Raw genomic sequence first — 26,373 nt, forward strand, 5'->3', positions numbered from 1 at the left:
ATCGGCTATGAGCCATACAAATACACACAACAGAAAATAAGAAAAGGCGGTGCTGCTAACGGCGCTCAGAAGTTTCGGGGGTCGGCCAGCGCTTGAAATACTAACGGTCACTTAGGTGAGACAGGGAGTCAGCCCTACCATTCTCGATCCGACGACAACCCAACCGACCGACAGTCAACAGACCCACCGACAAGGTAACGTGCGCTCCACTCGACCAGCACACAACCGAGAGTTCAGTGCAAACGTAAAAGGCATGGACGCCCACAACCAAGCATATACATTAAGGGGTTCCGGAAAGGCTCAAAATCATGAAAAGTTCAATTTTTACTTTTTTGCGTTTTCTGAATCTGCAGACTATTACCTTTTAATAGATATATAATTTATTCAATTCCGAAGACTACAACTATTTTTAATTTTTTTTTTTTTGAAATGTGTTCTACATGGGCGTGACCCACTGTTGCGCTGTTAAACTGCTGTCAAATGGTGTTATTATTAACGTCCGTGTTCATCAGGTACATTTTAGTGATGTGAGATAAAGTATGTGTTGTGGCTAACCTGTGATGGTTCAATATATATCGCTGGTGTGATTGTCGATTGTTTCATGTTTATTTACTCTGTCTTTATCTCGAAAATATTCGTAATTAATTCTGTTTCTTGAGTCTCTGTTTTGTTGAAGTATAATAATGAGTAAAAGTAAAGTTATTAGAAATCCTCTGAAGGCTTTTAAGAAAAGGAGAAATGTTGGAAAGCCAAAGGTATTTAGAAATATGGGAATGAAGATGGGTTCTAACATGGTACGAGCGATGCTTGCTTTAGACAAGGAACGCCTTCGGGCTGCAGACAGGGCTGTAAAGAGTCTAGAAATACAAGCAAGAGTAAACAGGAGGAGGAACAAGAGGAAGCCGGAGGAGGAGTTTGCAGAGGATGAAGATAATCCATCCTATGGACCTGGAATGCACTAAAAAGTTAATCCAATCTTTGTCGCTCGATTCCCAAAACTTTTTTCTCATACTAATTACATGTTTTCTAAGGATCTTCCAAACATATTTGTTTCAAACTTTCAGTAAATGTTATACAGTACCTTCTGCATAATTTAACACAGCCTTTTTCCAAAAAACTGTATATTTTTGAATATATAAATAAAAAATTGCAAAAAATGTTGTTAATTTTCATTACAATTGAAAAAAAATCATCTTTAATAACTGAACTAAAATTTTGTAAAATCGCTGTGTTAAGTTGTAGCCCATATTCCAATAAATAATCTGTAAAAAGTTCAACTTCCTACCTCAAATACTTTGTGAGGAAAGATGTAATTTATAAGCGTTATTTTAACATTGCAGGTATAGGGCGTTCCGGAGCCCCTTAAACTGTGGAACTACACACCCTGCTGGACAGCGACTACACGGTGAGGAAAGGACACTCCCTAAATTTATGTCAACGGCCAGGACAGGTAACCGGAACGCTAACGGCCACAAGGCAGAAAATTCCGCTGGTGCACTTCAATTGCAAATAACCAAATACAATTAGACTCCACTGGATGGTGGCTAAACCTTCGCGAACTCGAACACACATGCTGTTGCTCACGGGAATGTCCCAACAGCCAACAACGAGAACAAAAAAAAAAATGGCTCTGAGCACTATGGGACTTAACATCTGTGGTCATCAGTCCCCTAGAACTTAGAACTACTTAAACCTAACTAAGGACATCACACACATCCACGCCCGAGGCAGGATTCGAACCTGCGACCGTAGTAGTCGCGCGGTTCCGGACTGAGCGCCTGAACCGCTCGGCCACCGCGGCCGGCAACAACGAGAACCAAACGACATAGTGTGAACAGTCTTGACTTGCTGCTAAATTAGATCCAAACTCAACTTTCGTGTCAAGGATCAGTGAGCCACGGACCTCGTAGCAATGGGAACAGCCCCACACACTCAGACACTGTGTAGAGACCGCCGGCAGGCCTGGCCAAACCACGCCCTGCACAGAGTTCTTCGCCGCTCCACGCCAACCGACCGACTGCTCGCACACAGCACAGCCCGGAAAGTATAAGCACCGGGCCAAAGATAGTACAAGGTGCGAATATCGATAAACACCGTTGCTACCCCTCACGGAGAGAGCCAACAAAACAGCATAATTTAACTATATATGACGGTAGTATCTGTTCCCGAAAGATAATTAAATGGACAACCCAGCTGCAAACAGGCGTTGATGTACTTCATTGGGCACATGTTGAAAATGTGTGTCCCGACCGGGACTCGAACTCGTCCCACGTAAGTAGGAGATCCCGGGTTCGAGTCCCGGTCGGGACACACATTTTCAACATGTCCCCAATGAAGTACATCAACGCCTGTTTCCAGCTGGGTTGTCCATTTAATTAACAGCATAATTGCAACAACTGTGGGAAACCAAACACAGAATATGAACCAAGGTTTAAACCAACGCATAAAAGGAGCCCAACACGGCTCAGTAGCGACTGTCGAAAAAATGTCAATCAGACCACTACTTTTGTGGTATTGTAATTCTGTGGTTTGACGGCATAGGTAAAGCAGCTTTTCTCTGCCTGCGTTCCTCATACACTTCTAACAATACCACCACTTGCAAAGTAGGTTAGAAATCAGATTAATAAGGTTGCTCACGCAGCATATGTTCGCTTTATCGGGCAACAACAAATTTATTGACTGTGGATGGTATCGCCAGAATGGAAACAATGAAGTCACCGTAAAAAAGTCATTAATTTTGGCACTTATCCTGAATGGATTCCCACGAATATTTCGTCGAAGTTGTTATGAGTCATCTTGTTGATTCTCGGGTGATTCCACTTCGACTGCTAGAAGGTCCAGATCTGTATTTTAGCAATATTTGAAGACCTAACAAATGCGTTTTTCAGGAAATTCTTAATGATCAAACAATCCCAGATCAGATCAATCTCATAGTAGAAATAATTTTTGACTTGGTGTTCACGATCCACATTTTTATTAAACTTCTTTTAAATTCACATACACTTCTTCTTAATTGTCACAACATCAAGAAAACAGTTTTTTATCAATCTTCATATATTTAATTTCCACTTTAACCAAACACAAGATTTGACTGTTCTCTTACTAAGCGAAATAACAACTAAACTTCTGCAAAGTGAAACACAGACTGCTCTGTGCGCATTCGCACCAAAACGGTTACAAGTAACTCTCACAGAAATGAATACATACAAGAACCATATCACTGTAATATATCGATACATCGAAGTACCTATACATTAATAAAACCAATTGTGAATATTGTCACAAAAATATGTCTGTTACTTCGCAGAAAAGTAGTACGATATTACTGGTATCGAGAACTGGGGTTGGAGTGCCGTAATGGTCACGTAAATAAAGAACCATTACACCCTGTAAGAACCGAGCGAGGTGGCGCAGTGGTTAGCACACTGGACTCGTATGCGCTAGGACGACAGTTCAATCCCGCGTCCGGCCATCGTGATTTAGGTTTTCCGTGATTTCCCTAAATGCCGGAATGGTTCCTTTGAAACAGTAAGGCCGACTTCCTTCCCCTTCCTTCCCTAATCCGATGAGCCCGATGACCTCGCCGTCTGGTCTCCTCCCCCAAACAACCAACCAACCGGACACTTTAAGGCACGAAAAGGACGCACCATGAAGGAATTATCTGAATGGGACGGCAATCGGTAAATGTTACGTATATCTACAGACGAACAAATAATTACAATTTCAGAAAAATTGAATGATTCATTCAAGAGAGAGAGAGAGCAGCTGTGGCCCTTACGAAAGCAGTTATTGGGATTGGCATTGGCAGAGTTGTTGGATGATGTTCTGAGAGATATCATGCCAGATTCTGTCCAATTGGCGCGTTAGATCGTCAAAATCCCGAGCTTGTTGCAGGTCCCTGCCCTTAATCTCAATTGGGGGAGGGCCAGCGACCTTGGTGGCCAAAGTAGGGTTTGACAAGCACGAAGACAACTCCCAGGTGTTCGGGAGGGCTTTACCTTAATGAAATTTAAGCCCAGGATGGTTTGCCAAGAAGGGCAACAAAACGGGGTGAAGAAGTTGATGCACTACTGTAGTTGTAACTGTGCGGCGTATGACAACCGAAGTGGCCCTGCTATAAAAAGAAATGACACCCCAGACCCACTCCTGGGGGTCAACGAAAGCGTCCAATTCCATCGCTCTTCTCTGACCTATGATGAAAGGGTGTTGTGGTGCGTGACGTCATTAAGGCACGGAGTTCGAGTTAGTTCTGTTTGTAGATGTCGTATTGTCGTGTTTGATGGTGCCCTCTTTGTGTGTGTGTGTGTGTGTGTGTGTGTGTGTGTGTGTGTGTGTGTGCGTGTGTGTGTGTGAGAGAGAGAGAGTTGAATTTTTGAGGTGTTGTGGTTTTGGCTTTGTTTTTCGTAGTTGTAGGTGTTGGTCTTTTCGTATCAATAGTTACAGTTGACCTATATAGGTCAAGGGAAATGACCGATTCCAATTTTCTTAGTTATATGTAGGCGTTGGTGTTTTGGTATCGTCTGCTGCGGTTGACCTATAGAGGTCAACGGAAATGACCGATTCCTGTAGATTTTGTTAATTTTTTTTCATCATTTTGTGTGTTTTGGGATTGTGGTTTTTTTTTACTGTTATATTTAGCTTTTTCCCTCCCTAAAACCCCAATCGCCCGTGGTTGCCCCGTTAGTTTGATTGTATTTCAGAAGGGAGATGTTATTATCTTCGTGTTAGTTGCCATGTGTATGCAGTGACATCATAGGCGCCATATTGGAGACGCGTAGAATAGTCATTTCTGCCATATTTATGACGTCATGGGTCAAAGCAGAGGGGTGGAATCGGACACTTCCATAATCTCCACTCCTGGTTGTCGGACCGTATGGCGGGCAACAATCAAGTTGGTTTCCCATTGCTCTGCGGGGCTCATTTCGAAGCAGGATTCATCACTGAAGACAACTCTACTCCAGAAATACCCTGACAGATTAAAACTGTGTGCCGGACCGAGACTCGAACTCGGAACCTTTGCCTTTTGCGGGCAAGTGCTCTACCATCTGAGGTACCCAAGCACGACTCACGAATCCGTCCTCACAGCTTCTCCTACCTTCCAAACTCCATAGAAGATCTTCTGCGAACTTTGCAGAACTAGCACTCCTGGAAGGAAGGATAGGAAGGATATTGCGGAGACATGGCTTAGCCACAGCCTGGGGGATTTTCACTCTGCAGGGGAGTGTGCACTGATATGAAACTTTCAGCCAGGTACTGGCAGAACTGAAACTGTGAGAACGGGTCGTGAGTTGTGCTTGGGGTAGCTCAGTTGGTTGAGCACTTGCCCGCGAAAGGCATAGGTACCGAGTTCGAGTCTCGGTTCGGCGCACAGTTTTAATCTGTCAGGAAGTTTGATATCAGCGCACACTCCGCTGCAGAGTGAAAATCTCATTCTGGGAACTCTACTCCAATTAGTGACATTCCACGCCGAAAAAGTTTACGTCGTTGATCTTTAGTGTATGGTTCACAGGTTATATACTGGAAAGTTGGTATTTCTACTCTTGCCATTTCGATACCTCGTGCTAATTTTGCTGTTTCCGATGGTGGAACACAGTTCATAAGGCAATGTTACTGAAGCATTTACGAAAGTTAAGTACTATAAACCGAATAAACTTACAGAGACGACTAAAATCTGTATATCATTAATTACAAAAGAAAGATGGCAGAAGTAAGATACGAGGTGTGGCTAGAAAAAAAACCGGACTAATACTGGTGAAACAATAAAACGAATGCAATAAGGCTGAAAGTCGCGTGGCCTGTCACGTGACTCTCGCTCCGCCTACTGCTCGAGTTTCATCTGCCTCCTGCACTCAGTCTGCCCGTGGCGTCTGTTTTAAGTAGTTGACGTTTTGTCTGTGCGTCGGAAAATGTTGAGTGTACAGAAAGAACAGCGTGTTAACATCAAACTTTGTTTCAAACTAGGAAAATCTGCAAGTGAAACGTTTGTAGTGTTACAACAAGTGTACGGCGATGATTGTTTATCGCGAACACAAGTGTTTGAGTGGTTTAAACGATTTAAAGATGGCCGTGAAGACACCAGTGATGACACTCGCACTGGCAGACCATTGTCAGCAAAAACTGATGCAAACATTGAAAAAATCGGTAAACTTGTTCGACACTTTCCTTGTCAACTCCTGTTAACTCAGACACTGCTCTGATTGTTAAACGGCGATCTTGTCGAACAAGTTTACCGATTTTTTCAATGTTTGCATCAGTTTTTGCTGACAATGGTCTGCCAGTGCGAGTGTCATCACTGGTGTCTTCGCGGCCATCTTTAAATCGTTTAAACCACTCAAACACTTGTGTTCGCGATAAACAATCATCGCCGTACACTTGTTGTAACATTACAAATGTTTCACTTGCAGATTTTCCTAGTTTGAAACAAAATTTGATATTAACACGCTGTTCTTTCTGTACACTCAACATTTTCCGACGCACAGACAAAACGTCAACTACTTAAAACAGACGCCACGGGCAGACTGAGTGCAGGAGGCAGATGAAACTCGAGCAGTAGGCGGAGCGAGAGTCACGTGACAGGCCACGCGACTTTCAGCCTTATTGCATTCGTTTTATTGTTTCACCAGTACTAGTCCGTTTTTTTTCTAGCCACACCTCGTATATCTAAAAATACCATATAACCCGTGGCGATTCCCCACTCGCATTTTTGCAATATGTTCGCGTTTGTTAACAGTTGCCGAAAGCTATGAGAGGGAACTTACATCGATTATGTGGCTATCGCCTGTCTGGATACTGTTCCTGATACAGGTGAAGTGAGGGTTGCATAAAACGCCATCGGTAGGGGGCAGCTGTACCACCCTGTATTTATCCGATCCAGTTTCTTTTCTTTCTGTTTATTACTTTGCTCTCCCACTCTTCTCAGTAGCTCTTCGTGTTTTACTCTGTGCATCCATCTCACCCCTTCCATACCCTGCAAGGTCCACATCTTGAGAGCCTGCAGTCGCCTCAGTGTCCACATTTGAGCACGTTACGGGAAGACACCCCGTAAAACACATTTTATGCATTTTCCTGAGATCTTTGTCCATATTGCTGCAGAAAGCTCTCCTTTTCTTATAGAATACCTCATTTTGCCACTGACATTGTCACGTATTTTCTTTAGTGATTGATTGGCTGACAGTATTAAAATGCATTCTCGAAATAGTAAATGTTTACACAGGAACCGCACAGCTCTATGTAGCATAGGTCCTTAAAAATAAATGTTCGTAATGAGGGAAAGATAGAATGGGTTGTAATCCTGCTTCATGAACTGAAGCAGATGAACAGTTTTGTTTGTGAACAGCTGATAAAGTATTTGTTTTAAAGAACAGCAGATCTGCAGATGCACGTTTTTTTTTTATTTCTTTACATTCCTGTTTTTGCTACTGCTGTCTTGGTAGGACCACCACACTCTACTCCTCGTTCATCTGTATACAGCCAGGCTGTAGATGTGCAATTTGCCATCATCATTAGCCAAATCTGTGACTTTGCTTCTTCTTCTTCTTCTTCTTCTTCGGGATAAATATCTGAATCTTATCCTGCTCGTGGTAGGGGACAGTAAAAAAATATTTGTCGCCATTCAGTTTAGTACAAGCACTGTACAACTTGGAGATTTAATCAATATAATGTGATGAATTAATAGTAGCAAAATAAGAAATGACGAGTCAGTTTCAACTTTAGAAATATTGAATTCTTATAGGAACGATGAAATACAATTCAGAAGGACTCAGCAGTATTGTAGTGTTCTCACAAATATGTATTATATATAAAGAAATAGAATTCATATGGTGAAAATTCTGATTTCGCTTCAAGGACTTTGTTGTTGGGTACCGCCATCGACTTCCCTTCAATAATTGGGTATGAAATTATGTCAGGAACTCAAACTTCTTGCTTTTTCCTTTCGAAAGGGGTCTCTCTCTCTCTCTCTCTCTCTCTCTCTCTCTCTCTCTCTCTCTCTCTCTCTCTGTGTGTGTGTGTGTGTGTGTGTGTGTGTGTGTGTGTGTGTGTGTGTTAGTTAATATTAATGGTACTCAAACTAATTGCTGCCTGGCGGTATGTAACAGCGCACACTGTTGCTTCATCAGCCTTATGAATAATGTAATACCACTCCACACAATCAAACTGGGATTAGCATGCAATTATTCAGAAATGTCTGTAAACAATTGACTAGTCAGCTTTGCGAAACACGGAAATCGATCAGTCGTGATTTAACTAGCTTTTCCTTGGTTTTTTGGCTATTCGTGTTTGTTTCGCGTATACGAATGCCGATGTGATTGCCTACATAAGCCTCAGAAAAAACGCAGCAGACGAGACATTTAAGTCACTGATACTCACGGAATAGAGTTCTGAAATTTCGTGGCCCTTAATGACGGTGTGATTTGGGATTTATAAGGGAGCTAACGAGTCCATGGTTTGTGGGCAGAGTTTCCGCGCTTGACCAAGTAGTCTCCTTCTCGTACTCTGAACACTGATCTTGCGAATGTGTGCTACGCCTGAGATTCCAGCCAGACTTGACATGCCCTGTTTCGACATAACAAGTAGGGAATTCCTCACCCTTTGCTTGCTTTTGCAGAATCACGCTGCGTACACTTCTTGTTCAGTGTCGTACATAATTAAACCGCATCATTTGCTCTCACATCACCAACCTTTATTTTTACTGTAGAGAATAAAGAAAGCAGTCCACACTGTAATGAAACTGATCGACTGCACTCTCGGCGTTTAGTAAAGAACACGATACACTCATTTAATTCACATCGTGATCGAATAAAATCTTTTGGGCAATATCATTCTTTTACAATGCCAGCACTCTCAACATAACATTCACGTCTGTACCAATATGAAATGCATATAAGAAAAGTTTTTCCGTTCAAATAGCGTAATGTCAAAATCATCACAGAGTTTTTGTTGATCAGAGTAACCAGGAACATTGTCTATTATTATTATTATTATTTAACCAGACTTAACATCTGTAATTTTTTTTTTTTGTTACAAATGGAAAGTGACGCGGACCTTGATCAAGCGTCACTTCCTTTTAACTGTACGGTATATGTTATATTGCATTTAGGAACTTTCGGGTAATTGAACATGTATCAATAATTACAGATTTCTGTAGTTGTATATATAAGTTTGGATGTAGCTGTATTGCATTGATGTACTGGTGGATATTGTGTGGTATGACTCCTGTCGTTGATAGTATAATTGGTATAATGTCACCTTTATCCTGATGCCACATGTCCTTGACTTCCTCAGCCAGTTGGATGTATTTTTCAATTTTTTCTCCTGTTTTCTTTTGTATATTTGTATTGGGTCTGGATATTTCGATTAGTTGTGTTAATTTCTTCTTTTTATTGGTGAGTATGATGTCAGGTTTCTTATGTGGTGTTGTTTTATCTGTTATAATGGTTCTGTTCCAGTATAATTTGTATTCATCATTCTCCAGTACATTTTGTGGTGCATACTTGTATGTGGGAACGTGTTGTTTTATAAGTTTATGTTGTAAGGCAAGCTGTTGATGTATTATTTTTGCTACATTGTCATGTCTTCTGGGGTATTCTGTATTTGCTAGTATTGTACATCCGCTTGTGATGTGATCTACTGTTTCTATTTGTTGTTTGCAAAGTCTGCATTTATCTGTTGTGGTATTGGGATCTTTAATAATATGCTTGCTGTAATACCTGGTGTTTATTGTTTGATCCTGTATTGCAATCATGAATCCTTCTGTCTCACTGTATATATTGCCTTTTCTTAGCCATGTGTTGGATGCGTCTTGATCGATGTGTGGCTGTGTTAGGTGATACGGGTGCTTGCCATGTAGTGCCTTCCCCTTCCAATTTACTTTCTTCGTATCTGTTGATGTTATGTGATCTAAAGGGTTGTAGAAGTGGTTATGAAATTGCAGTGGTGTAGCCGATGTATTTATCAGAGTGATTGCTTTGTGTATTTTGCTAGTTTCTGCTCGTTCTAGAAAGAATTTTCTTAAATTGTCTACCTGTCCATAATGTAGGTTTTTTATGTCGATGAATCCCCTTCCTCCTTCCTTTCTGCTTAATGTGAATCTTTCTGTTGCTGAATGTATGTGATGTATTCTATATTTGTGGCATTGTGAACGTGTAAGTGTATTTTGTGCTTCTAGGTCTGTGTTACTCCATTTCTCTACTCCAAATGAGTAGGTCAATATTGGTATAGCATAAGTTTTTATAGCTTTTGTCTTGTTTCTTGCTGTCAATTCTGTTTTCAGTATTTTTGTTAGTCTTTGTCTATATTTTTCTTTTAGTTCGTCTTTTATATTTGTATTATCTATTCCTACCTTTTGTCTGTATCCTAGGTATTTATAGGCATCTGTTATTATTATTATTATTATTTATACTGGCCACAGAAACACTAAATGCAATGTAAGTTGTAAGTGGAATATGTATGACTTGCTTTTGAGCCGCGCGGGGTAGCCATGCGGTCTAAAGGCGCCTTGCCACGGTTCGCGCGATTCCCCTCGTCGGAGGTTCAAGTCCTCCCTCGGGCATGGGTGTGTGTGTGTTGTCCTTAGCGTAAGTTGGGTTAAGTAGTGTGTAAGCCTAGAGACCGATGACCTCAGCAGTTTGGTCCCATAGGAACTGACCACCACTTGCTTTTGATTTCCATTTAATCTGTACTTATGACTTGTAATATTTTTGGGCGTTTTCAGTCCTTGGCTTGATGTAATTAGTTAAATTCACACGTTTTGAAAATAGTTGTGTGTGGAGCGTCATGATGTGCTGTGTTGTACTTTGGAACGTGCGATGATTCATTGCGGTTATCACTAAAATGTGAAGGAAGAGATGGCCTCTTATAGGCCTAATTCATTTACTAGTGTATATGTAAGAAATTTGGAACCTCAGTCTGTTTGACGAGCAGAAGCATACCACTAGACGTACCAAGCCAACAATAAGGAAACGGTGATGGACGACAGACAGATGATAAAGAAAAATAATTTATTTCAAACTTGAAATAATTAATAAACAGTTTTATCCCTTATACTTAGTTTTAAAAGGACTGATAGACAACGACGCTGACAGGTCGTTGTGGCAGCAAGTGAGTTCTGCTGTTATCATTACTTCCACTATTTTTGCGTTATACTGATATGAAGAGATCGGATAGAACAACCTCGTAAACCTCCGACGATATAGCCAGTAGCGCTGTTGATCAAATGTCGATATACCGATATATAGAATCTTTCTATAGTATCTTCGCCTATATATCGATATCGAAGTAGCACATCGAGTGCTGATATCTTTATTTTATATTAAACTTTTTTCACAGTTTCTGATAAATAATTGTAGCTGTCCTTTTGAAATTGTACGAGGGCAGTTCAATAAGTAATGCAACACAATTTTTTTTGAAACAGGGGTTGTTTTATTCAGCATTGAAATACACCAGGTTATTCCCCAATCTTTTAGCTACACAACACTATTTTTCAACGTAATCTCCATTCAATACTACGGCCTTACGCCACCTTGAAATGAGGGCCTGTATGCCTGCACGCTACCATTCCACTGGTCGATGTCGGAGCCAACGTCGTACTGCATCAATAACTTCATCATCCGCGTAGTGCCTCCCACGGATTGCGTCCTTCATTGGGCCAAACATATGGAAATCCGACGGTGCGAGATCGGGGCTGTAGGGTGCATGAGGAAGAACAGTCCACTGAAGTTTTGTGAGCTCCTCTCGGGTGCGAAGATTTGTGTGAGGTCTTGCGTTGTCATGAAGAAGGAGAAGTTCGTTCTGATTTTTGTGCCTACCAACACGCTGAAGTCGTTTCTTCAATTTCTGAAGAGTAGCACAATACACTTCAGAGTTGATCGTTTGACCATGGGGAAGGACATCGAACAGAATAACCCCTTCAGCGTCCCAGAAGACTGTAACCGTGACTTTACCGGCTGAGGGTATGGCTTTAAACTTTTTCTTGGTAGGGGAGTGGGTGTGGCGCCACTCAATTGATTGCCGTTTTGTTTCAGGTTCGAAGTGATGAACCCATGTTTCATCGCCTGTAACAATCTTTGACAAGAAATTGTCACCCTCAGCCACATGACGAGCAAGCAATTCCGCACAGATGGTTCTCCTTTGCTCTTTACGGTGTTCGGTTAGACAACGAGGGACCCAGCGGGAACAAACCTTTGAATATCCCAACTGGTGAACAATTGTGACAGCACTACCAACAGAGATGTCAAGTTGAGCACGGAGTTGTTTGATGGTGATCCGTCGATCATCTCGAACGAGTGTGTTCGCACACTCCGCCATTGCAGGAGTCACAGCTGTGCACGGCCGGCCCGCACGCGGGAGATCAGACAGTTGCTTGCGGCGATTATGACACACGCTTTGCCCAACGACTCACCGTGCTTTTGTCCACTGCCAGATCACCGTAGACATTCTGCAAGCGCCTATGAATATCTGAGATGCCCTGGTTTTCCGCCAAAAGAAACTCGATCACTGCCCGTTGTTTGCAACGCACATCCGTTACAGACGCCATTTTAACAGCTCCGTACAGCGCTGCCACCTGTCGGAAGTCAATGAAACTATACGAGACGAAGCGGGAATGTTTGAAAATATTCCACAAGAAATTTCCGGTTTTTTCAACCAAAATTGGCCGAGAAAAAAAAGTGTTTCATTACTTATTGAACTGCCCTCGTAGTAGAACATAATGTTACTTGCACCCCTGACTTCATAAGAAACTTACCTGTCGTAACTTTGTACGGACTTGGATAGACAAAGAAAGAATAAAAGAAAACAAAATAAATAATAGAGACTAGTAGTAGGCCGTTTAGCTTTCGCAGCTGATCTGGCACTTACAGCGAGCTCAGTGGAAGTAGCAGTAAAGCAGCTCAATATGCTCAAACTCCAGGCTGCCAAGGCAGGACTTCAGTTGTCACTAGAAAAGACAAAATACCTCACTAACATCAGCGATACTCCCAGTGAACAAGAGCTGGAAGGAGGTCAAATTCAGAAAGTTGACTGATTCAAGTATCTAGGAGAATGTCTCGAACCTATTATATCAGAAGGAACAGCACTAAAAACTCGGATTAATAAGTTACAATTAGCATATCGATTAACCAAGAACATCTGTAATAAGAAATGCCTATCTCGCAATTGCAAACTAAAACACTACCAAACAGTTATCCGCCCTGAAGCCCTATATGCCTCGGAATGCTTGAATCTGAACAGGAAAGGCTTGACAGATACACTAGAGATTCAGGAGAGGAAGATCCTGGGAAAAATTCTGGAACTGATCAAAAGAGATGGTGAGTACAGAAGACAATCAAACCAGAAGCTATACAATCATACCGAGAAAATGACGGAAGTAGCTAGGAAGAGACATCTCGCTTTCTACGGACAAATCACAAGGATGGACCAAACAAGACTGACCAACCAACTTTCAACTTTTGGAAGACCGTGACTGATAGAAGTCAAGAAAGACATGCCAGAACTGAACATAACTGAAAGTGGCATTAGGAACCGAACACTTCTCAGAAGAACACTAAAAGGAAAGAAATTACAGGACAGATCACCCTGTAAAAAGACCGGCGCCCTTTGGACAAAGGAGAGAAAGGAGAAACGTAGCCAGAGAATGAGGGATTACTGGGCAAATATCAAGTTCCTCTGCAGACCAAACAGTTGAATATCGTAGTCCTTAGCTGGCCTATTCGAAAGAAGAAGAAATAAAAGGGAAATCAGGTTCCGAACATTGGGCACAGAAAGTGTGTGTGTCCGAGGCGCTATCCACTGTGCCATCATTTCGGCTGAGATTATCGCGCGCTAAAAGGTAAGTAGAAAATTTCGACCGACGTTTTCTCAGAAACGGTCGAGTATCTACGGATAAGCCTGACACGTGTTCGCTTACTTTGACTCCTCTGAGCGAAGTTTCTAGGAAATTGTGTTACGGCACTTGCCGTGTTCTCTTCATGAGCCGTTCCATAACAAGTAACTGCGGCTCACACTGCCCCACGGTACCTGAGAAATAAACGAAATAAAATACTTCAAATAAGATCGTTTTGATAAGGATAGAAGCTGAATTAATGAACTAAATTTTTTTATGCTGATTGCCGTCTTCAGTAACCGTAATAAGTCTCATTCAGACCATACGCGTTTCACTTTATTTTAAAGTATCATCAGTGGTCATAGTAACAACGTGGTGTTCTGTCAACCTATTTTGTTTGTTTTGATCATTAACCGTTCACCTGCTTGCTACTACAATGAGCAGTTTTTATTCTTTTTCTGTGCACAGAAATGCAAATGTATTGAGTGCAGTGAAAGTGCTGAGTGCAAATGCAAATACTCAACACGTGGAAGACGAAGGCCCGGGTTCCCGGGTTCGATTCCCGGCGGGGTCAGGGATTTTCTCTGCCTCGTGATGGCTGGGTGCTGTGTTCTGTCCTTAGGTTAGTTAGGTTTAAGTAGTTCTACGTTCTAGGGGACTGATGACCATAGATGTTAAGCCCCATAGTGCTCAGAGCCATTTGAACCATTTTTTAAGACGAAGAAGAATGGAATGAACAATAAGAAACCGAGGGTAACGAAACCGATGAAAACTGTTTACTGTAAAAATTGAAGCAAGATCAAAACAAACAAAATTCTACGAGAGAAAACCATTTTGTTACGGGGACCCGTGAAGATGCTTTAAAACAAGGGGAAACGAGCTGGTGTGAAAAAGACTTTAAGTTGCTAAAGACTGCATTTAACCTATACAACTTATACGAGGGTAAGCCGGCCGCGGTGGTCTAGTGGTTCTAGGCGCGCAGTCCGGAACCGCGGGACTGCTATAGTCGCAGGTTCGAATCCTGCCTCGGGCATGGATGTGTGTGATGTCCTTCGGTTAGTTAGGTTTAAGTAGTTCTAGGGGACTGATGACCACAGAAGTTAAGTCCCATAGTGCTCAGAGCCATTTGAACCTTATACGAGGGTAATCCCAAAAGTAACGTCTCCTATTTTTTTATAATAACATAGACCTGTTTATTTCTACAATGGTTTACATCAGTTTTATTTTTCGACATAATCACCATTTCTGTCGATGCATTTTTGCAGACGCTGTGGCAGTTTTTGTACGCCCATGTCATACCAGCTGGCCACCGTGCTGTTCAGAAAGTTATGAACCTCTTCTTTCACCTCGTCGTCGGAGCTGAATCGCTTTCCGGCCAAATGTTCTTTTAACTTAAAGAACAGGTGATAGTGACTGGGCGCCAAGTCAGTATTATGGGGTAGCTGGGTGATTGTGTCCCACTGAAACTGTTGCAGGAGAGCAACGGTTTGCCGAAAGATGTGTGGGCGAGCGTTGTCATGGAGAATGTGTACACCCTTGCTCAACATTCCTCTTCTCCGGTTGCCCGTTTGAGTTTTTTCAGTCTCACAGTACCTGTCAGCTTTAATTGTGGTCCCAGTGGGCATAAAGTCGACTAACAACACCCCTTTCCGATCCCAAAAAACGGTTGTCGTGACTTTACCGGTAGACTGGGTTTGTTTGAATTTCCGCGGCTTTGGCGAAGAAGGATGCCGCCCCTGGCGTGATTGTTGCTTGGTCTCAGGTGTAAAGTGGTATGCCCAGGTTTCGTCACCCGTGATAATTGAGTCCAGAAAGTTGTCCTGTTCGGCTGCAAGGCGGTGAAGAAACGCGCTGGAAGCATCAGCTCGTTGCCGCATGTGGTCCTCAGTCAGCATGCGTGGCACCCATCTTGCGCACACGTTCTGGTAGTTGAATGTTCCCGTTAAAATTCTGTGAGCGGTGCTTCGGGAAACCTCAGGAACCAACGTGCTGATTCACCGATCTACACGCATGCTTTGCTCAACCTTCAACACTGTCTCCTCAGAAATTGACGGTCTCCCCGCTCCTTTGTTCGTCGTGAATTTCGGTCCGACCAGCTGGAAACTGTCCACACCACTTACGAACATTTAGACATCGATACACGACTGACCATACACTTCCGTCAATTGGCGATGGATTTCAATCGGCGCAGTGCCCTTTGCGTTCAGAAACCGAATAAATTCGCGCAATTCGCACTTGGCGGTAACATCCAACGGGAGCTCCGTTCTCAATGGCTACCAAGCCAAGACTGAACGCCTCAGCTCGCCGTGCGCTTGTTTACACACAGCAAGTGAAGCACTCTTCATAACAGTGTGACCAACTGCCACACAAACAGAGTTCTGTACTTATAAAAAAAATAGGAGACCTTTCTTTTGGGATTACCCTCGTATATTGCAACTGGGGATAAAAGTGGCCAAAAATCAAAGAATTAAATTTATGCCAAGGCTGGGAATGGAACCCGGATCTTTCGCTTACCAGGCCGATGTGTTATCCGCTACAGCACCCTGGTGTTATAGCTAACACAGCTGCACTGACAATCATAGTCCAACGCCCTCGCTAACACTAACTTCACGTCTTCAGCCGATCTTCGCCTTCTTAAATCGGTCGATATTGCCGAGGCTCACAGTTATTTAAATAGCACCCCAACTTTGTACATGATGGGAGAGCACATCTGCCTAGTAAACGAAGACCTGACGTTGACACATATTTTAGTCCATTAGTCCAGCTTCTATCCTTAACGAAGATTAGAGTACGATCAAATGGTTCTGGGCACTATGGGACGTAACATCTGAGGTCATCATTCCTCTAGAACTTAGAACTACTTAAACCTAACTAACCTAAGGACATCACACACATCGATGCCCGAGGCGGGATTCGAACCTGCGACCGTAGCGGTCACGCAGTTCCGGACTGAAGCGCCTAGAACAGCTCGACCACAGCAGTCGGCCACAGTATGATCTCAGGAAAATGTAATTCCATCAGATATAAAGATAGTTTTGTTTATTCTTTGTTTCAGAATAGGCACTGGTCTACATTTCCAATTTGGAGGGCAGTGGGCGTTATTGACTGCAGTAGACTGCAAGACAGAACGGGCTCTCGTAGCTGGCGGTTCGTGACTGGCCTTGGGAAGTGTGCCAATGTGCCAGTGGGGTAGGAGAGAGAGAGAGAGAGAGAGAGAGAGAGAGAGAGACGGCCGACTTTCCGATACTCCGTCTCCCCCGCGGGATATTGCGTTCCTGCCGCGCAGCAGTGGCGGGGCAGGGGGGGGCGCCTGCGAGAGCAGATAATGACGGAGGCTGCACGTCGTCTGCACCCCAGACACGCGCCGGGGGGGCAAACACAGCCGTCGCCACACGGCAAACACCAACACCAGCGCCTCGCCGCGGCTTCTCGCTCTGGGCGACACGATATTGCAAACACCGCACAAAAGTGACCGCGTGTATCGACAAGACGAGCCGCTTCACTGGCACTAATAGCTTTCTCCCGGCTGCTCCCCAGCGGCAGACCACGGGGTGGCCGTGTAGAAGGCACACACTAAACACGTCCCACGTAATCCTCGTACGACAACAAGCATTTACAAACTTAAGTCAAAATCTTCTGGGTTATTAGGCCGCGCCATATTTCTACTAAAATGATCGACGTTTCGACCGCTCTGCTGGGATTTTCCTCAGGATCTTAAGGTGTCCACTACTGCTAGAGCACTGTCAGAGACGTTTTCTCTTTTTTTTCCCTTTATTGAAATTTTAATATCTCTACAAAGGTAGGCTGGCAGCAGCATTGTAAGCTGCTCTTCAGCCTTAGAGTAGACAGTGAGAAAAACAGAAAGAATACTTTCCAGAATGAGATTTTCACTCTGCAGCGGAGTGTGCGCTGATAGGAAACTTCCTGGCAGATTAAAACTGTGTGCCCGACCGAGACTCGAACTCGGGACCTTTGCCTTTCGCGGGCAAGTGCTCTACCAACTGAGCTACCGAAGCACGAAGTTTCATATCAGCGCACACTCCGCTGCAGAGTGAAAATCTCATTCTGGAAACATCCCCCAGGCTGTGGCTAAGCCATGTCTCCGCAGTATCCTTTCTTTCAGGAGTGCTAGTTCTGCAAGGTTCGCAGGAGAGCTTCTGTAAAGTTTGGAAGGTAGGAGACGAAATACTGGCAGAAGTAAAGCTGTGAGACCGGGCGTGAGTCGTGCTTCGGTAGCTCAGTTGGTAGAGCGCTTGCCCGCAAAAGGCAAAGGTCCCGAGTTCGAGTCTCGGTCGGGCACACAGTTTTAATCTGCCAGGAAGTTTCAGAAAGAATACTCATAATTGACATAATGGCGGGTAAAAAACAGGAGACATATAATACAAAGCAGGGAGCTGTTCACACTCGACGATAATCCGCACTACAAACTGTTGACACGACGCACAAACACTGATGATTTCGATGGCACATGTGAACGATGGAGTGGGACGGTGAACACACAACACGATGGCACACACGAGAAACGGATGGCGATGATCTCCGGCGCGCGAATGTCCACATAACGTGTGCGAGTCTGGGGACCTGCCAAGAGGGGAAGAAGGGGGAGGGAGAGGAAAGAGCAAATATGCCAATGGCAGAGGAGATGAGAGGAGGAGTGGAGGGACGGGGGTAGGGGAAGCCCGGGGGAGGAGTGGGGAGAAAGGGAGGAGGGATGGAAGGGGGAGAGATGGGAGAGAGGGTGCCCAGAGGAACAAACACAGGAAGAGGGAGGGAGGATCAAAGTTGGTAGGAGGGGTAGATGGAGGGGAGGAGGGGAGGAGGGGAGGAGGATATCGTCAGGGAGGGGGAGCTGGCAGAAGCCACCTTGGGAGAAGGTAAGGAGGGTGGAGAGATGGAGAGCAGGTGGGACATGGAACTACAGGCGCGGCAGCGGACGGGGGCGGGAGAGGATGGGAGAGACCAGCAGGTGAGGAGGATCGAGTTTGCGGGAGGTGGAGAGGATTGTCAGAGACGTGTGTCGCGTCCTCTTATAAAGGGGAGTTTTCTCGCGTTCGTGCCGCAGAAGTGGTAGTACTGGTTAAAATTCATATGGCTACCATTGGTGGGCCATAGTCATAGGCTAATATTCCCGCTTTTGATATAGAAGAAGGGGCGTTGTTGGCTAGTCTCCTGTGGATTTATAAGAGGAAAGTCCTTGTTGTGTACATAGTTCCGTGTAGTCAGCGCGTACACAACTTTCCCACTAGAGCGCGCCCCGCTAAGCACAACAGCGCAGGCGCAGCGCTCGTCCGTCTCCGCACTACGAGATGGCGCTGCCTTAGAGACGGACCAAATTCTGCTTCCGCCGTTCCGCGTATTAATATGTAACGCAGTCAATGAGATTGCTGCTAACGTAGAACCTTTTCTCCTCGGGGATCACACTCGCGCAGTGATACATGAAAGCACGAGGTATTATAACGAGTGTACAGGCTCCTATCAGTCAGTCTGCATTTGTCTGCACCAGTCTGTACCAGTCTGTACGAGTTCTACATTTGTCTGTACCAGTCGATAGTCAAGTTTCAGTCTGCGCCTAATAAGTTTACCATATTCCTGTAAATAGCCATGAAGATAAATGAATAGACACTGTCAAGTATCAGAGATATGTGAGAATAAGATTAACGTACCAATACCAAAGGAACTTCAGATTGTCAATTGTAAATAGCATCCAGAACCAAGTAAATATTATGCTTGTTATTATTTTAATAAATGTGTGTGAAAATTAATCAAGTTCTGTTTAAAATTGGTCGCCGTCAATCTGCTACTCTAAGCGTGCAAGTGGCATTTCTATCGTGTGACCTAACGGCAGAAGATAAACACGCCACGATAAGACCACGAGACATATTGCTGACACTCGCCTACTTCGTTAGAGCGACAAGTTAAATAATCTGATCGTGTGAGTACTGAAGGTCTTACAGTACGAACATCACAGTCCGAGAAACGGTTGAAATTTCCGAGAATACATGTAATTTCAATAGAGAGGACGGCTGTAGGCTTCCGGCATCGTGGCTCCCCGCCTTCAAGGAAGTAAATACGCGGCCGCGGTGTGAGAGCGGCATGAACAACGCGCTGCAACTCACCTCGCCGGACAATAATATTTTGGGTAAACGTTCCTCCCCTCTTGCTCTGTCCGTTTCGAATCTAGCCACTGACGACGAGCAACCAATAGCGGTAGCAGGAATTTTAACTATTACCCCTTTTCCAACGTAAGTGTGGAATAGTGCCTTTGTACCGATTGACGATGGGCCGCCACTGTCATCCACAGGAGACAAGCCAACAACACCCCTTCTTCTGCATCAGAGCGGGAATATTAGCCTATGACTATGGCCCACCAATGGTAGTCATATGCATTTTAACCAATACTATCACTTCTCCAGCACGAGCACCAGAAAACTCCCCCTTTATAAGAGGACGCGACACACGTCTCTGACAGTGTTCTAGCAGTAGTGGACGCCATAAGATCCTGAGGTAGATCCCAGCAGATGGGTCGAAACGTCGATCATTTTAGAAGAGACATGACGCGGCCTAATAACCCAGAAGATTTTAACTTCAGTGACAACATATTTATAAACTGTTTCTCAAAATACACTGACGAAATAAAAAACCGCAACACCAAGGAGGATTTCAGAGACATAAACGAAACCTACCACACATGTTTCTACATCTGGAACACGATGTCTCATCATATTTCGTGCCAGTAGCATAAGAGTGACGCTAGTAGTGCCACTGTGAGGTTGCAAATCGGGTTTGCTTTCAATACGGGCTGTAACGCTCGTGAGCGTTGGTTAGTTTTGAGGTTGGGCGTAGTTAGTTGACGCTAGTGAAATGCCTGGGCTAGCAGGACAGAGCGGATTAGATTGTGGAAAGGAGCCAAAATAAGTTGCTGTCAGTTGCACTCAACATACAAACTTTATTTATCAACACACAATATTACAATAAGGATGCAAAACACTCAAAACTTTAATCGACCTCCGTTGATTAACTTTACATCGGCTGGAGACCACACTGAAACTACAAGACGCAAGGCCTAAGCAAGAAATTGAAATACATTCTTCTTGAGGTTTCACCCAAAAATATTTTCTAAATCCTCAATCTAAACAGGTTGAAGGCCTTCGCAGTTTAATTTTAATGGGACTTGGCTGGAGGCCGCATATTAAGCAATAAGAAGAGTTACAATCAAACGGCAGACGGCCTTATCTTAAAACATTTCATGCAAAATTCGGATGAACGCCCCATACAAAACAATAACAATCTTATGCCTTAAGGACAAGACAAGAACATTAATTTAAGAGATATTAATACTCGATTGAAGGCCACATATCAACAAAATATACACTCCTGGAAATGGAAAAAAGAACACATTGACACCGGTGTGTCAGACCCACCATACTTGCTCCGGACACTGCGAGAGGGCTGTACAAGCAATGATCACACGCACGGCACAGCGGACACACCAGGAACCGCGGTGTTGGCCGTCGAATGGCGCTAGCTGCGCAGCATTTGTGCACCGCCGCCGTCAGTGTCAGCCAGTTTGCCGTGGCATACGGAGCTCCATCGCAGTCTTTAACACTGGTAGCATGCCGCGACAGCGTGGACGTGAACCGTATGTGCAGTTGACGGACTTTGAGCGAGGGCGTATAGTGGGCATGCAGGAGGCCGGGTGGACGTACCGCCGAATTGCTCAACACGTGGGGCGTGAGGTCTCCACAGTACATCACCGAGCGAGGTGGCGCAGTGGTTAGCACACTAGACTCGCATTCGGGAGGACGACGGTTCAATCCCGTCTCCAGCCATCCTGATTTAGGTTTTCCGTGATTTCCCTAAATCGCTTCAGGCAAAAGCCGGGATGGTTCCTTTGAAAGGGCACGGCCGATTTCCTTCCCAATCCTTCCCTAACCCGAGCATGAGCTCCGTCTCTAATGACCTCGTTGTCGACGGGACGTTAAACACTAACCACCACCACCACCACCATCCACAGTACATCGATGTTGTCGCCAGTGGTCGGCGGAAGGTGCACGTGCCCGTCGACCTGGGACCGGACCGCAGCGACGCACGGATGCACGCCAAGACCGTAGGATCCTACGCAGTGCCGTAGGGGACCGCACCGCCACTTCCCAGCGAATTAGGGACACTGTTGCTCCTGGGGTATCGGCGAGGACCATTCGCTACCGTCTCCATGAAGCTGGGCTACGGTCCCGCACACCGTTAGGCCGTCTTCCGCTCACGCCCCAACATCGTGCAGCCCGCCTCCAGTGGTGTCGCGACAGGCGTGAATGGAGGGACGAATGGAGACGTGTCGTCTTCAGCGATGAGAGTCGCTTCTGCCTTGGTGCCAATGATGGTCGTATGCGTGTTTGGCGCCGTGCAGGTGAGCGCCACAATCAGGACTGCATACGATCGAGGCACACAGGGCCAACACCCGGCATCATGGTGTGGGGAGCGATCTCCTACACTGGCCGTACACCACTGGTGATCGTCGAGGGGACACTGAATAGTGCACGGTACATCCAAACCGTCATCGAACCCATCGTTCTACCATTCCTAGACCGGCAAGGGAACTTGCTGTTCCAACAGGACAATGCACGTCCGCATGTATCCCGTGCCACCCAACGTGCTCTAGAAGGTGTAAGTCAACTACCCTGGCCAGCAAGATCTCCGGATCTGTCCCCCATTGAGCATGTTTGGGACTGGATGAAGCGTCGTCTCACGCGGTCTGCACGTCCAGCACGAACGCTGGTCCAACTGAGGCGCCAGGTGGCAATGGCATGGCAAGCCGTTCGACAGGACTACATCCAGCATCTCTACGATCGTCTCCATGGGAGAATAGCAGCCTGCATTGCTGCGAAAGGTGGATATACACTGTACTAGTGCCGACATTGTGCATGCTCTGTTGCCTGTGTCTATGTGCCTGTGGTTCTGTCAGTGTGATCATGTGATGTATCTGACCCCAGGAATGTGTCAATAAAGTTTCCCCTTCCTCGGACAATGAATTCACGGTGTTCTTATTTCAATTTCCAGGAGTGTATTTAACGGCATAATGCTTAGAAAAAGAGTTGCAATTTAAAAGGCAGAAGGCCTTATCTTAAAACATCTCGTGTAAAATTCGGCTGAATGCCCTATATAAAAGAAAAGCAATCTCATTTCAGGGCAAGACAAGAACATTAATTTAAGAGATATTGATACTCGGCTGAAGGCCACAAATTAACCAAATATCTAAAATCCAAACAGGGAAATTACTATGTAACACACAAGGGTCGGCCTGGGGTTGTAACACTAACGCCCCTTTAGGTGAGAGAGGCAGCCTGTCCAACGACTTCTTAATCTGAAGGCAACCCAACCGACAGACAGGCGACCGACCAATCAACAAGATCAGTTCCGCTCCACGCAACCAGCAAACGACCAGAAGATTTCAATACGACGACACACAGAATATTGGCACCCACAACGACCGACACCAAACCAGCTGTCCAACTACACGCCGCACTTGACAGCAACAACACGACGAGGAAAACACACTGCCTAAAATTACGTCAACGACGAGGGCAGGTAACAGGAACGTCAACGGCCACAAGGCAGAAGATACCGCTGATGACACGCTGTCCAGACACTCTGTGACCAAAATGTTACTGGAACAGAGGATGACAGACTAAAGGCCGAAATACTAAATGTCTTTTTCCAAAGCTGTTTCACAGAGGAAGACTGCACTGTAGTTCCTTCCCTAGATTGTCGCACAGATGACAAAATGGTACATATCGAAATAGACGGCAGAGGGATAGAGAAACAATTAAAATCGCTCCAAAGAGGAAAGGCCGCTGGACCTGATGGGATACCAGTTCGATTTTACACAGAGTACGCGAAGGAACTTGACCCCCTTCTTGCAGCGGTGTACCGATGGTCTCTAGAAGAGCGTAGCGTTCCAAAGGATTGGAAAAGGGCACAGGTCATCCCCGTTTTCAAGAAGGGACTTCGAACAGATGTGCAGAACTATAGACCTATATCTCTAACGTCGATCAGTTGTAGAATTTCTGAACACGTATTACACTCCTGGAAATTGAAATAAGAATACGATTAATTCATTGTCCCAATTAGGGGAAACTTTATTGACACATTCCTGGGGTCAGATACATCACATGATCACACTGACAGAACCACAGGCACATAGACACAGGCAACAGAGCATGCAAAATCTCGGCACTAGTACAGTGTATATCCACCTTTCGCAGCAATGGAGACGATCGTAGAGATGCTGGATGTAGTCCTGTGGAACGGCTTGCCATGCCATTTCCACCTGGCGCCTCAGTTGGACCAGCGTTCGTGCTGGACGTGCAGACCGCGTGAGACGACGCTTCATCCAGTCCCAAACATGCTCAATGGGGGACAGATCCGGAGATCTTGCTGGCCAGGGTAGTTGACTTACACTTTCTAGAGCACGTTGGGTGGCACGGGATACATGCGGACGTGCATTTTCCTGTTGGAACAGCAAGTTCCCTTGCCGGTCTAGGAATGGTAGAACGATGGGTTCGATGACTGTTTGGATGTACGGTGCACTATTCAGTGTCCCCTCGACGATCACCAGTGGTGTACGGCCAGTGTAGGAGATCACTCCCCACACCATGATGCCGGGTGTTGGCGCTGTGTGCCTCGGTCGTATGCAGTCCTGACTGTGGCGCTCACCTGCACGGCGCCAAACACGCATACGACCATCATTGGCACCAAGGGAGAAGCGACTCTCATCGCTGAAGACGACACGTCTCCATTCGTCCCTCCATTCACGCCTGTCGCGACACCACTGGAGGCGGGCTGCACGATGTTGGGGCGTGAGCGGAAGACGGCCTAACGGTGTGCGGGACCGTAGCCCAGATTCATGGAGACGGTTGCGAATGGTCCTCGCCGATACCCCAGGAGCAACAGTGTCCCTAATTTGCTGGGAAGTGGCGGTGCGGTCCCCTACGGCACTGCGTAGGATCCTACGGTCTTGGCGTGCATCCGTGCGTCGCTGCGGTCCGGTCCCAGGTCGACGGGCACGTGCACCTTCCGCCGACCACTGGCGACAACATCGATGTACTGTGGAGACCTCACGCCCCACGTGTTGAGCAATTCGGCGGTACGTCCACCCGGCCTCCCGCATGCCCACTATACGCCCTCGCTCAAAGTCCGTCAACTGCACATACGGTTCACGTCCACGCTGTCGCGGCATGCTACCAGTGTTAAAGACTGCGATGGAGCTCCGTATGCCACGGCAAACTGGCTGACACTGACGGCGGCGGTGCACAAATGCTGCGCAGCTAGCGCCATTCGACGGCCAACACCGCGGTTCCTGGTGTGTCCGCTGTGCCGTGCGTGTGATCATTGCTTGTACAGCCCTCTCGCAGTGTCCGGAGCAAGTATGGTGGGTCTGACACACCGGTGTCAATGTGTTCTTTTTTCCATTTCCAGGAGTGTATGTTCGAGTATAATGACTTTTCAGGAGACTAGAAATCTACTCTGTAGGAATCAGCGTGGGTTTCGAAAAAGACGAGGGTGTGAAACCCAGCTCGCGCTATTCGTCCACGAGACTCAGAGCGCCATAGAGACGGGTTCCCAGGTAGATGCCGTGTTTCTAGACTTCTGCAAGGCGTTCGATACAGTTCCCCACAGTCGTTCAATGAACAAAGTAAGAGCATATGGTCTATCAGACCAATTGTGTGATTGGATTGAAGAGTTCCTAGAAAACTGAACGCAGCATGTCATTCTAAATGGAGAGAAGTCTTCTGAAGTAAGAGTGATTTCAGGTGTGCCGCAGGGGAATGTCGTAGGACCGTTGCTATTCACAATATACATAAATTAACTTGTGGATGACATCGGAAGTTCACTGTGACTTTTTACGGGCGATGCTGTGGTACAACGAGAGGTTGTAACAATGGAAAATTGTACTGAAACGCAGGAGGATCTGCAGCGAATTGACGCATGGTGCAGGGAATGGCAATTGAATCTCAATGTAGACAAGTGTAATGTGCTGCGAATACATAGAAAGAAAGATCCCTTATCATTTTGCTACAATATAGCAGGTCAGCAACTGGAAGCAGTTAATTCCATAAATTATCTGGGAGTACGCATTAGGAGGGATTTAAAATGGAATGATCATATAAAGGTGATCGCCGGTAAAGCAGATGACAGACTGAGATTAATTGGAAGAATTCTAAGGAAATGCACTCCGAAAACAAAGGAAGTAGGTTACAGTATGCTTGTTCGCCCGCTGCTTGAATACTGCTGAGCAGTGTGGGATCCGTATCAGATAGGATTGATAGAAAGAGAAGATCCAACGGAGAGCAACGCGTTTCGTTACAGGATCATTTAGTAATCACGAAAGCGTTACGGAGATGATTGATAGACTCTAGTGGAAGACTTTGCAGGAGAGACGCTCTGTAGCTCGGTACGGGCTTTTGTTGAAATTTCGAGAACATACCTTCACCGAGGAGTCAAGCAGTATATTGCTCCCTCCTACGTATATCTCGCTAAGAGACCATAGGGATAAAATCGGA

At 45.3% G+C, this 26,373-nt stretch overlaps 1 protein-coding gene and 1 non-coding gene across 2 annotated transcripts in view; both read left to right on the plus strand.

Moving 5' to 3' along the window:
• Positions 1 to 1,372: 1,372 nt before the first annotated feature.
• Positions 1,373 to 26,373, plus strand: part of LOC126215147 (uncharacterized) — a 393,554-nt gene continuing 368,553 nt past the window's right edge. Inside the window, exon 1 of the mRNA XM_049941808.1 lies at positions 1,373 to 1,405. The gene's annotated coding sequence lies outside the window, so the exon portion shown is untranslated. The remainder of the gene's footprint in view (positions 1,406 to 26,373) is intronic.
• On the plus strand, positions 18,042 to 18,116 carry Trnal-caa (transfer RNA leucine (anticodon CAA)). Its single transcript has one exon. It is a non-coding gene; the product is annotated as a tRNA-Leu (tRNA).

This window comes from Schistocerca nitens, chromosome 12 (assembly GCF_023898315.1).
Source record: "Schistocerca nitens isolate TAMUIC-IGC-003100 chromosome 12, iqSchNite1.1, whole genome shotgun sequence".
Lineage (NCBI taxonomy): Eukaryota > Metazoa > Arthropoda > Insecta > Orthoptera > Acrididae > Schistocerca > Schistocerca nitens.